The following is a 13,113-nucleotide window of genomic DNA, read 5'->3' as shown; positions in this document are numbered from 1 at the left end:
CCTCCATATCCTATGATTGGCTAATCGCTGTACGTGGCTTGAGAGTAGCCAATCCTAGTGCAGGGATTGCGATACTAATACCCAATCCCAGAGCAGGGGACAGGGACTCGTCGGAATATGGGTGGAGGAAAACCCTTAACGCTGTTTGACAGGACCAGGTGAGGAGGGCACTGGGAAATGTAGTCGAGCTGTTAAACTTCACGTGACAAACTGGTGGAAATCGAAACTACACGCCCCAGTTTGCAACAGCGTCTAAAGATTACTCAAAGTTATAAAACTATCATTTGATTCGTCGTATTTTAAAATGAAACCCGAACGTCATTGGCATTTATTTTCATTATCAATAACTCTGAATGACTAATCTAGCTACAATAAACTTAACTACAATAAAACTGCTAAACTGGTTCCTTTCTTATGGGGCAAGTTAGGCCTGTCTACAACAACAGAGGCTGCTGTGACGCTGAGCTTATGTGTTGATCAATATGCTCAGTCTGCTGCTCTTTCTCTATGTTTTACCTAAATTTGAAGGAGAATTTAACCATTTTTTTTTCAAATTTTGTGTAAATCGACTGAGTAAATTAATTGTTGAGATGTAAACTAAATCATTCAGAGTCGTCTCATGGGAAACAGTCCATTGTAGAGAAACTTACAGACTTAGATTTCTTTACAGTGGTGGTGAAGGAATCAGGGGTCGCCATGTCAACAACAGCTTACATGATTTTAATTTTTTAAATGGTTTAAATGATTTTATGGTAGTATTTTTAAGTGTTTTGCTGTCTTGCACATCTTACTTAAAAGTGCAATTTGTAAGATTTTTAGTTTAAAACATTCCAAAATCAACAGAATGTGAATAAATGACAGTTTTAAGTTATGTCAGAGTCATCTATGTATCATATTGCAGAGATACTGTATTTACTGAAGTTGGCACGCTAACCAGCTAGCACTAGCCCATCTTGTAATACCACTTTGTACCTCAAGAGGCAACAATGAGTCACTGTAGCATTGAGTATGGCATCAGTGCAGCATAGACCACTGTAGTCGTGTCGTCTTTTTGTAGTCGGCCGTAGAGAAATCGAGCGTAGAGTTCCTAATATGGGCATAACATGGACTACAGAATGACACACAACTGCAGTGGTCTATGAGAGTATGACGGAGTAGTGCTGCCCCAAGGATGTGTTTTAATGTCAGTCATTTTAAGGTCCCGTCCCCAGTTAGACCATGAAAAGAACAGTAAACACAACGATCAGCAGCAAACAAAAGAAGTGACATAAACAGAAGCAAAACAAGGCTTAACACTGGCGTTGCTTTCCGCCGCTGGAGAGGCTCCTGGAGAGTAAAGGAATGAAGTTTAATGCTGAACTTGCAACATTTCTTCTAGACTGGTAGGTAAACAACTGGTAAAGCTGACATTGGCCATTTAGCCATAGCTTATTAAGGTAGCTAATTGTTTGAAATTACTGAAAGTGTTAATGTATTTGCAAAGTTAGAGGATGGACTGTGCATTTCCTTCTTTTTATACGATAGGGGTGGACACCACAACTTTCTGGTGATATGTTGACCCCTGTTTGTTTGGGGTGTGAAGAATGTGACAGGTTGCGTCATCGTACACATTGCTCCTTTCACTGGATGTTAACTTGAAATGTGCACTTTGGCTGTATTATTTACAAATCTACAAATATCAGATGTCAAGCACCTTTTTATGTACAGTTGTATGCAAACTTTTTGCGCACCGCCTGGTCAAATTACATGTTCTATTGAATTTCTAAGTAGAAATGAATTTACACATCCTCTACAGGGAACTTAAACACAGCATTCTTCTGCAGATTTACTGAACAATTTATATTTAATTGCTAAGTTTAATCTATTGGAAAAAATAAAACAAGGTATAAAAATGTGCCATAACCTTTGCACAGGCCACTTGTTTCTTTATGTTTTTTTCAATGCATTAAATTCAGCACCTAAACAGTAACTTTACATTAAAATATGTGTTTTCTGTATAGACTGTGTACAGAGTTAGAAAATCAACAAAACCTGTAATTTTACCAAGAGCACACAAACGTATATGTTGATTGTGTTGTGCAATGTATTTGTTGTATTTTATGTGATTTAGTGCAAAAAAATTCTAGAAATCTTTGTAAATCCTTGTTTTGGATTTTGGTTGGAAAGACGTTTGCACCACGGCACTCAGCTTGGCATCATCCATGTGTACACTCTCTTTATCTCAGATGTAACCCAGAAAGGACACCTGTTCACACTTTTCAGCCTTAACATACAAATTATGGTCTAACAGATGTTGGAGGACTTGTCTGATGTGTTTATTGTGTTCCTCCAAAGACAGTGAGTATATCAGGGTGTCATTTTTGCACACTATTACTCAGCGATCTAACATGTTTTGGAGCACTGCATCAATGAAGGCATTGGACCGGCTGTACAGCATACCTGTACACTCATAGTGCCCCCTAGAAGTCACAAAGCAGCTTTCCATTTGTTAGTGTTCCTTATTTCTATTGAGGTTTCATGTGTTCTGTAAATCTAATTTAGTGAAAACTGACGATCTCTGCAACTGTTAAAGTGCAGCCAGGATTAGAGGCAGTGGATAGCGGTACTTTACAGTGACTGAATTTAGATCACAGTAAACCACCATTTTTCCCATGGCCTGTAAAGGGGCAATTCACGATTTCACCTTCACCCCATGAGATACTTAGTTTGTGTTGAATTAACCATGGAAATGCAGCATGAGAGCATTTCTAGGTGACTTTTTTAAATTAAGGATATCTTGCTTGGATTCTCAGTTCACAAGTTGTTTCAGTCACTGTTCCTCTCCCAGTGGACAATCGTCAACAGCTCTCAACAGTTCAGACTGAGCTGAAGTCAGTTCAATCTTCTACTTCTCCACCAGTCCTCTGTCAATGAAGTTGGAGCTCCAGAATTTGTCATTGTTGACACAGCGAAAACTCCTGAACTCCAAGATAAAGTCATTGTAATCATCATGTATTTGTCTTTATTTGCAGGCTGGACTGAAGAACTCAGCTCCAGTGCCTTAGCAGAGCTTGACATCCCAGATATGAAGTGCACACATAACCAGCTCAGCCACAGTAGAGACACAGGCAGTCTATGATCCGCTATTGTCCCTCCTCTACTGGTCCATGGGTTCTGGCTTAGAGATCAGACCTCTTTATTTAACCCCCTCTAGTTAATGATTAGCAGGGCTACATCACTCCAGCCACTCCCAGCTGTGATGATGAGGAACTCCAAACTGTAGGCTGCAGCAGTGAGATTGCCTTGTATTATTTCATATAAAAGAGATCCTACATCTGTTCCTGCCTTTGGGTTGTTCTGAGACCACAATGCTGTAATCCGTAGCTTTGTGAATCAGTAAGCATAAAACAAAAAGATTTAGTCTTAATCTGAGCAAAACTGTTCAAGATAGTGATCTGTGTTAAGACTACACCGCATAAGAGATTCCTTACAGCAGGAGTGCACGACTCCAATCTTAAAAGATGCGTTGGGAAACTGAGCCCAGATCAGTTCCTTAATTCTTTGTCAGCACTGAGGAAAGAGAGACCTCTGTAGGCATTTAGGGGAACTGCTGGCTACCAACAGATCTATGACATCTTCACTGTAAAACTATCATATTACAAATACATAACGTTGGCCTATTTGTAAATGGGCAGATATTTATGGGCAGCATAGTGAAGAGAAAGGGAGCCCTTTTTGAGGATCAAAACAGCCAGCTATTTACAGTGACATGCCAAAAGGCATGGGATAGCAGTATGTAGATAGATAGATAGATAGATAGATAGATAGATAGATACATAGATACATAGATAGATAGATAGATAGATAGATCACTTTATTAATCACAGAGGGAAATTCTTCTATTGCAGCAGTACAAAGCACAGTAAAGAGCAAACAAGAGCAAAATGAACAAGAGCAAAGTATTGTCATACACTATTTACAGATAATTTAAAGATATAGAAATTGATTGATGATGAAGTGGCATTACTTTAGAGGATGGCTTGGGAACGCCCACACTTGTTTAAGTTTTGAGGTGTTATCTAAGGATCGTGACCAGCAGCATCCGGCTAGAATTGTCTGTGTAAACAGACAAGCACCTTTGGCAATAATCACATCCACATTAAATGCAGGAGGCTCCACACACATATCCCGCAGGTCAGTGCAGTGTTCTTTAGCTTCCATGGGATATGGGAGCAGAAGACCCACCAGAGTACCTCTGTTAACACTAACAGAGGTATATTCGAGCAGGATAATGCACCGTGCCTTCAGGCCCAAGTTGTCCAGAAATGGTTTGAGAAGCATTCCAGAGAGTTCGGACGAATGATGTGGCCTGCATGTTTGCCCCTATTGAGCATTTGTGGGATGTAGTAAAGAAGTCCATTCACAACAGAGATCCTGCACCTACAAACACCACGGTGCTGTGGGTGGCTATCCAGGCAGCATGGCTCAACATCCATCCAGACGTTGTCTGTCCTCTTGTGGAATCGATGCCACATTGAGTTACTACACTTCACCAGGCCAGAGGGGGTCCTTCATGATACTTGACGCTTATATGATCTTCCCCCATAGTTTACGTTTAATTCATAAGATCTGGATTCTGTTTGCTGAAAAGAACTAATTATTTAGAAACATCCACTCATCTGAGAGCTCCTTGTTTCAGGTTATTAATGAACTGCTGTCATCTAGTGTAGAAAACACACAGTTAGAATAGAACATCTAACTGACTGCTCCTTTTTCAAAGCTCCTCCTCCTCTACCTGTTGTAGGAAGTGAATCTCATCCTGTCTCTCTGATCTTTCTTCATTCTGCATTCACTTCACTCAGAGACACCAATGAGGAGCTTTTAAACAGTGACTGTATGTGTTTGTTTCTTGATGTGTGATTCTGAAAGGAGCTAAAACTCACTCAGTGGGTTGAAGGGCTACGGTGTCTGATTCTCAACTGTGCTGCTCTGATCATTACAGATGTCCTAAAAGTGAAAGTGGAGTTTGGACTAAAGGAGCCATTACAGAGAAACAGCACAGCAGCAGTTGGAGGAAATGGCTGCTAGAAACCCTCTTTCAGAAGAAGAGCTTTCATGTCCTGTGTGCTGTGAAATCTTCAGGGATCCTGTTCTACTGTCGTGTAGCCACAGTGTGTGTAAAACCTGCCTGCAGAAGTTCTGGGAAACTAAGGGGTCCCGAGAATGTCCAGTTTGTAAAAGAAGATCCTCAAGGGAACATCCTCCCTGTAGCCTTGTACTGAAGAACGTGTGTGAGGCTCTTCTAGAGAGCAGGAGTCAGAGATCTTCAGCAGGGTCTGAGGTGCTCTGCATTCTGCACAATGAGAAACTCAAACTCTTCTGTTTGGATGATCAGCAGCCTGTGTGTGTGGTGTGTCATCTATCAAAGACGCATAAAAATCACAACTGCTGCCCAATAGATGAAGTTGTGACAGAGTTTAAGGTAGGACACATCAAATATTTTGAAATGTTAAATGTAACAATCAAATTGTTTGAAATAGTTCAGTACCAGATCAACCTGTTATGTATGCTAAAGCTAAAGTCTGTCAGTGGGTGTGGTTTCAGGCCAAACAGCAAACAGCACAAGCGAATGATCAGTCAGAAAAATGCTCTGTTGTTAAATTCATTATGATGGTCAATGTAAAATGTAAACTTACAGAAATATCACTCTCCACTGGACAAAAATGAAAAAAAAATCTCTTCTAATTCTGAAGCAGAGAGTAAAACTGCTATTATTCTCTATTCAGCTGTAGTGTGTAGGACAACTGTTACATTTAAACAGTTACACTGATCACTCATCACTCATTCAGACGTCACTCATCTAAACTGTTGTTTGATTCCAGGATAAACTCAAGTCTGCTTTGGAGCCTCTACAGAAGAATCTGAAAGTCTTAAAGGAAGCTAAACAAGACTATGACCAAACAGCAGCTCACATTAAGGTGAAACATCATCTTGAATTGTGAAACATGTTTCTGATGAGTGTCCACTTCTCCTGTAAGTGGTAAATGCTTGTAGATCATCTGTTAGAGTTTGTGTTTCCTAATGGTCTCTCATTCCAGACGCAGGCCCAGCACACAGAGAGGCAGATAAAGGAGGAGTTTGAGAAGCTTCACCAGTTTCTAAGAGATGAAGAAGCAGCAAGGATAGCTGCACTGAAGGAGGAAGAGGAGCAGAAGAGTCAGATGATGAGGAGGAAGATTGAGGAGATGAATGGAGAAATATCAGCTCTTTCAGACACAATCAGAACATAGAGAAGGAGATGGAGGCTGAGGACGTTCTGTTCTTACAGGTAAGAATCTTTCTTTTCTCTCTCTCTCTTTGTGATTTATACACACAAAAACTGCTTCTTTTCTCTTTGTACTTCTGAAGGAAGTGCTTTTCATACCAACATTAGAAAAGAAAAGGTGAGTTAAATGTTTTAGTGTGAAAGGGGAGGATCACTATGAAGATCTCTACAATCACAATAATCCACCATGTGAGATTGTTAGTGTTGGGTACTGTGTGCATCTGATGCTGTAAGGTATGGAGGACCAGATTTGCCAAAATGAAAAATAAATAAAATTAAAAATAAATGACTTAGTAAATTAATATATGAAGTAGATTTGCAAAGAGCAATGATGATAAATCAAAAAATAAATGAATATACATAATAATTAATATATGAATAAATAAAACCTTATATAAATTAATAAGTCTGCATGTATTCATGTCTGTTTAGTAATTTCCCCTTCTCACTAATGTTTATATTTATTTTTTTGTTATTTATATGTTTCTTTATTAACATTCTTTCATTTTTTGTATTCATTTATTTCCATGACTATTAATTTCTTTCTTTATTTATTTCTCTATTTATTTATTTCTGTATTTGCTTGTCCTCATGCTAATAAAGGGGCTGTCAGTCAATGATGTCACAGCGTCTTAATATTCCTATTGGTTGATCGATATCAGATTCTGTAGATTGATTGTTCATGTCTTAAATGAATAGAATGAATAGAAAAACTGAAAGAATGTTAATAAAAAACATATAAATAACAAAAAAATAAATACAAACATTAGTGAGAAGGGGGAATTATTAAATAGACATAAATAAAAGTCTGAGTCATAGTCTGAGTCTTCACATAAACGAGAATTTTGTCCAGATTTAGTCGGCTAAAGCATACTGCCACTGCGGGCATGGAAAAAATGTTTATGGACTCTTTATATCTTACCTCTTGTGAACTCTTGTGTAGAAATAGATATTTGCTTTGATATTTTGACATCACCCTTTTAGCTTTTGTAGTGAAAGAGCACAGTAAGTACCACATTTGCAGACCAAAGACTTTTAACACATGCTGATGTTCTGTAAATTTGTTTTTAGCTTTAGAAATGGGTAGAAAGTGACAGACTGTGTTCTGTTGCAGTCTCAGTTTTAAGGGTCCCCCTGGCCCATCTTTCGACCAAAGTTGGTCAAAATTCAAAATACATGACACACCAGCGCTAAAGAACAGAAAGCTTGATAGCAGCAGTTGCTAAGCAGTGATTAGCAGAGGTGGAAACAAGTCACTAAGTTGTAAGTAAGTCAAATCTTGACATTCGATTCCTGAGTCAAGTCCCATGTCAAGACAGTTGAGTCCCGATTCAAGTCCAAAGTCAATACAGTCAAGTCTTAAGTTGAGACTCAGGTCCTGATCTTCGAGTCCTAAACAAGTCACAATGAATTCTTCAGCTAATTTAAGGCCTTACAAATAAAATACAAAATCCATGGTACACAAATGACAGACATAACAGCTTACACAAGGAGTAGTGCAAATACACATGAATTTTCAAAGTACTGTTGAATATTTTATTTGAACATTAATCAAATAAAAACTAACTCAGCACTAAAACTCAGCAAACTAAAAACAAACACTAGCTTGAAATTAATTTAGACAATAGAAACCAAAATGACTGAGTTGAGCTGAACAAAGTTTACAGAAAAGACAGCAGAATGATGGTAAATGTACGAAGCTGAAGTTGACTTTTTATTTGCCAGCAGCTTCTTCTTCAGATTTTCCGTCCGGTTCCGGTGTGGAACTTCTGCACCATTTAAGGTGGAACAGCAAATTCAAATATGAACCTGGTTGATTAAAAGTCAACTTCAGCCTCATGGTGAACTCTGAGCTTGTTTTACCTGCAGAAGCTGTTAAGCTCTTTCAAATACTGTGAGCTGTGTTTCTGTTGAGTTTCTGTTGAGCTGGGCTTATTGATGCTACTGATGCTCCGCTTGTGTCTGTCTTATGGAGGGAACTTAAATTCGAATACTTCGCTTTTCTTGCTAAATAAATTAAGCTGAGCATAAACACAGCAGTCAGACTCTCCACCTCTTCCACTTTGGGTCTGGAGTCTTCCCAAGTCATGCAGCTCAAATCCGAGTCAAACTCCAAGTCACTGGTAATCAAGTTAAAGTCGAGTCGCAAGTCTTTCTGGATTTTGTCGAGTCAAGTCCCAAGTCATCAAATTCGCGATAACAGTCGGATTTGAGTCCAAATCATATGTCATGAGTCTAAATCTTTGGTGATTGGACGGCTGAGATTAAGTCTTAGGTTGAATTTATCTTCAGTTCAGAACAAGTGAAGGTTAACTGAGTAACAAATGCAACTCCAGGTAAATACCTTTATTCATTTAACCTGCAAGCTGAGAAGGTAACTACAGAGTTAATGACACAAACCAAAGTCCTTATAGGAAAGTCTGTTCACTTGAGCAGGTATTTTCAGTCATACGAGACCAGACTCCTCTCTCTTTGAATGAGGAGAGACCTATAAAACCAAAACTCACAGCCACATCAACATTTCAAAATATATTTGAAACCACTGATAAATTCCTACAGTGTCTCAAATTCTTGTGTCAATGTGCATAAATAACACAACAAATCATAAATTCAAAACATAGATTCAGTTTGTGTTCTTTCCCATTTTAAGACTTTTATGAGTGTAGCTGTTCTGCTTAATACAAATTGGCATCATATTTTAGGGTCTGCATAATCAGGGTGGTTAAAGCTGTGGAGGAGGTGGCAGCTGAGACCTTTTGCCACCCTATAGATCCGCCCTGATGGCTGGTCCCAGGTGGAGTTAATAGGAAGCTTTAATTATCTCCTCCACAAGAAGCTCAGCAAACAGAAACAGGCTTTGTTGTTTGGGTGTGTAGAGGTGTGTGCGGTTTCTGTAAATCAGAAAACAAACAAAAAGCTTGGCTACAGAACAGATATTTACTCAAATGTGTAAATTATTCATTATTAGATGTAAATAAAACAGTCTGGCTAATATATTGAATTTTCTTGTTCTGATTCTGTTAATAATCAGTGCTGAGATATGAAGTGAAAGATGAATTTAATACTATAGTGCAGATTCCAACAGAGGGCGCTCTAAACACACACAGTGATAACAAACTGAGTCATTAACTGAAGACTAGCTTGTCTGTTAGCATATTGCTAATATAGTACCACTCAGATGTGAACAGTGTCTCCCAGAAAAGGAACTTAAACTGTAGCAAAAACAAACAGCAGTAAAATAAACCAAATAACTGACACTGTAATCTGCACAACTGTTAGCAAAGTCAATCAGAGACAAAGTAGAATTAGCAACATCACACTAATTACCATTGACTTTAGCAGAGTCAGCACATTTCTCAGTAAACAACACAAGAAGACACATAAATGATTATTACAGTTTCATTAATGCACACAGAGCCCACAAACACAAAGTAGAGTACAGTAGTGAGCTCTGCTGGGAGGAAACTCAAGTAGAAGAACCAAATATGTTTATTTAGTTGTTTTATAAATGAAGACAAAAGAAATGAGCAGATCTTCTGACTCTGTATCTGATCATCAGTGGAGCCTCTCCTGGATCCTCTGAACATTCCGGCTCTGTCGCCTCATCATCCACAAACCTGCTGCTTGTTGTGTTAGTTTGGCTCTGGTTCTGTTGTTGGTGGTTCTCCTGTAATTCTTAGCTGAGTTTCCAAGTGAGTCTCATTAGATCTTCACCTGCATTTGTTTGTTGATGACCGGTTGATGGATTTGTTTGCATTTTGCTCGTTGGTCTAGTTTGTGATCCCTGCCTCTCAAAATTCATCCAGTCAAACTACTTTATCAACATCTGACTGATTAGATTTATTTATAAATAACAAACATAATGAATTTTATTAAGTAGTTATTTAGAAGGTGAAGATTTATTGAAAATTAAATGATAGATAACGTCACTAACTTGGCTGTTTGCTGGTGTTTGTGTGTTTCATATGAAAAACACCTGAAAAGTCTCTTCACTTTTAACTATGATGTTCTTTTTGTTTCCCTCTCAGAACTTCAAGTCTACAGAGAAACAGTGAGTAAATGTCAGATCACACATTTTATCTAATGTTAAAGTCATTATTACATTTAAATCTACAGTATATTGTATTTATTGTAAATATGAGTGTATTATAATGAAATGAAGGTGAATAAGGATTGTGTGTTAATGTTGTAGTGATGAGAACAGTAGCAGAAATATTTATTTAACAGAAACAACAGAATTATTGCCTCGAGACAGTACATGTCATAAAATATTGATATTTAGTCAAATAAATTACAGGCTGTAAAGTTTCTACAGTGATATATTTCACACAATCTTCTATTTTCAGAGCTCAGCTCAAACCAAAGGATCCAGAGAAGACATCAGGAGCTCTGATCAATGTAGTGAAACACCTTTCCAACCTGAAGTTCAGAGTGTGGGAGAACATGCAGGAGATTCTCCAGTACAGTAAGTTCTGTTTCTCTTAGGGTTGATCTCTCACACACAGTCTGCTTCTGCACTGATGAGACACTGTTTATAAACTATTAGTAACATGTTATCATGTTCTCTTTATTCAGGGTGTAAAAAGGACACTGAAACTGTACTTAAGTGAAAGTATGAATACTGTACTGTGCAGAAATCTCACTCAGATAAAATGTGAAGTATGGAGATAAAAATATACTCCAGTGAAGAAAGAAGAATCAGTGTTTAAACAGACTCAAATACATCGAACTAAAATGCAAATTGAATTTTTAACGTATATTTTTAAGTATAATTTTTAATGTTTGAAATAATTCATAGACTTTGTAATTGTTTTATTCATCCAAGGACAACATTTATAAAACATGATATTTTATATTGAAATTGAGGCAAATATCAATTTTTGTCTTAATGATAAAATAGAAAAATATAAAATACCAAATTGTATACATTAATTAAAAAGTATGTTATTGTATTAATTAAACAATAATATTAGCATGATTTATTTTGTGCTATTATTATCATTATTATTATTATTATTATTATTATTATTAGGTGAGGACATATGAACTCATCTTCAGCTCTAAATGTTCCCTAATTCTAGATAACGATCACTACAGCTAGCATGTAATGCTAATGTTAGCTAGCCAGTGAAAATACAGTGAACAACTTTATGTCTTTATAATAAAAATCTGAGTAAATAATATATTTGGGTCAGTGTGCTGAAGGGGGCTTTTTGCAGCGTGTCTTCATATTAATTATCATTCATATCATATCTTTTTCTGCTCAAAACCAATTTAATTGTTCTCTGCACAGCAAACCAGTATAATGTATTTCATAACTAATTATTTAGAGATCATAGTGATAATAATATAGATAATAGATATAATAACATATAGATCAGTATTACGTAATGACAAAAAAACAACAGATCAACTGACCACAAAAAGATTTAACAAATCCCCATAAAGGAGAAAACCAGAGAAAAATGATTATTCAGAGAAATTAATTATTTTGATTTTAGGCACTAAGTAAATGTGTTGGGATTAGATTTTACCTTGTCATTTGATCAAGAGAGAAAGTTTTTATAATTTATGATAATATAATAATAATTTTTGTAATGGTATTGTAAAAATGATCTGAAAGTCAGTGAGTGTGAAAATGTTAATGGATATTCAGCTCTGTGAGTGAATCACTACAGAAAAATGCTGCACTCAGATTAGATCAGTCACTGGACTATAATGACCATTCACTACTGAAAATACACTTTAGTGCTGCACTGAACTGAACATCAACATTTAGTCCAGGATTAAAGTTGATCTGTGTTCTGGAATCGACCTCTAAAGCTGTTTTACTCACAGTAAAGAAAATAGTCTGTAGAGGTAAAACATTTACAGAAATGAGAGAAAAACATGATGTTTCATTGTGTTCTCTCTCCTCAGCCCCTGTTACTCTGGACCCCAACACTGCACATCCAGACCTCCACCTGTCTGATGATCTCACTGCTGTGGAAAGACAGGAAACCAGAGATCATCACTTCCCTGATAATCCAGAGAGATTTGATAAGTGGGAGTGTGTTCTGGGTTCTGAGGGTTTTAACTCAGGGACACACTGCTGGGACGTCCAGGTTGGAGACAGCGATGATGGCTGGTCACTGGGTGTGATACCAGAGTCTGTAACAAGAAAAGGAATCTCCTTCTGGGGTTCTGTGTGGAGGCTGTATTATGTTTTTGGTGAATATCAGATACGCTGTCCAGGACAGCCAGATCTCTCCTTCACACCTACAGAGAGGCTACAGAGGGTCAGAGTGCAGCTGGACTGGGACAGGGGGAAAGTGACCTTCACTGATCTTCTAACCAACAAACACCTGCACACTATAACACACACTTTCACTGACAGAGTTTTACCACTTTTCCTAAATTGGTCTGCTCGTCCTCTGAGGATCTTACCAGTGAAGACGTCAGTAACAGTGGAACAGCACAGTTAAAGTTGATGCTGCTTAGAATGAACATTTATACAGGTAGTGAGTGTCTGAATTATGATCATAAGAATATGTCACTACATGTATATTTTAAATAATGTGTTTGTACCATTCCATCCTAACACGTCTGTGTGGAAATAAAATGCTGGTTTAAAGTGTCATAGAGTGACTCCTGATATCATTACAACATTAGAAACGTTATTTGAGTGAGATTTCACTCTTTTTCAGTGTAGATTTTGTTTCTCTATCATCCTGCATTTTTCCCCATCATTAGATCTTTAAAACTCTGCTTTGGTTCAGAGATTAATAGTTTACTGTGTGAAATAAACTGCATTATATTATAAACTGAAT

The 13,113-nt window shown here is 37.4% G+C and overlaps 1 pseudogene; it reads left to right on the top strand.

Moving 5' to 3' along the window:
- Nucleotides 1–4,784: 4,784 nt before the first annotated feature.
- On the top strand, nt 4,785–12,879 carry LOC118823021 (annotated as a pseudogene).
- Nucleotides 12,880–13,113: the final 234 nt, after the last annotated feature.

This window comes from Colossoma macropomum, unplaced genomic scaffold (genome assembly GCF_904425465.1).
Source record: "Colossoma macropomum unplaced genomic scaffold, Colossoma_macropomum, whole genome shotgun sequence".
Lineage (NCBI taxonomy): Eukaryota > Metazoa > Chordata > Actinopteri > Characiformes > Serrasalmidae > Colossoma > Colossoma macropomum.
The sequence above is the reverse complement of the archived record's forward strand: the minus strand, read 5'-3'. Positions and strand labels throughout refer to the sequence as shown.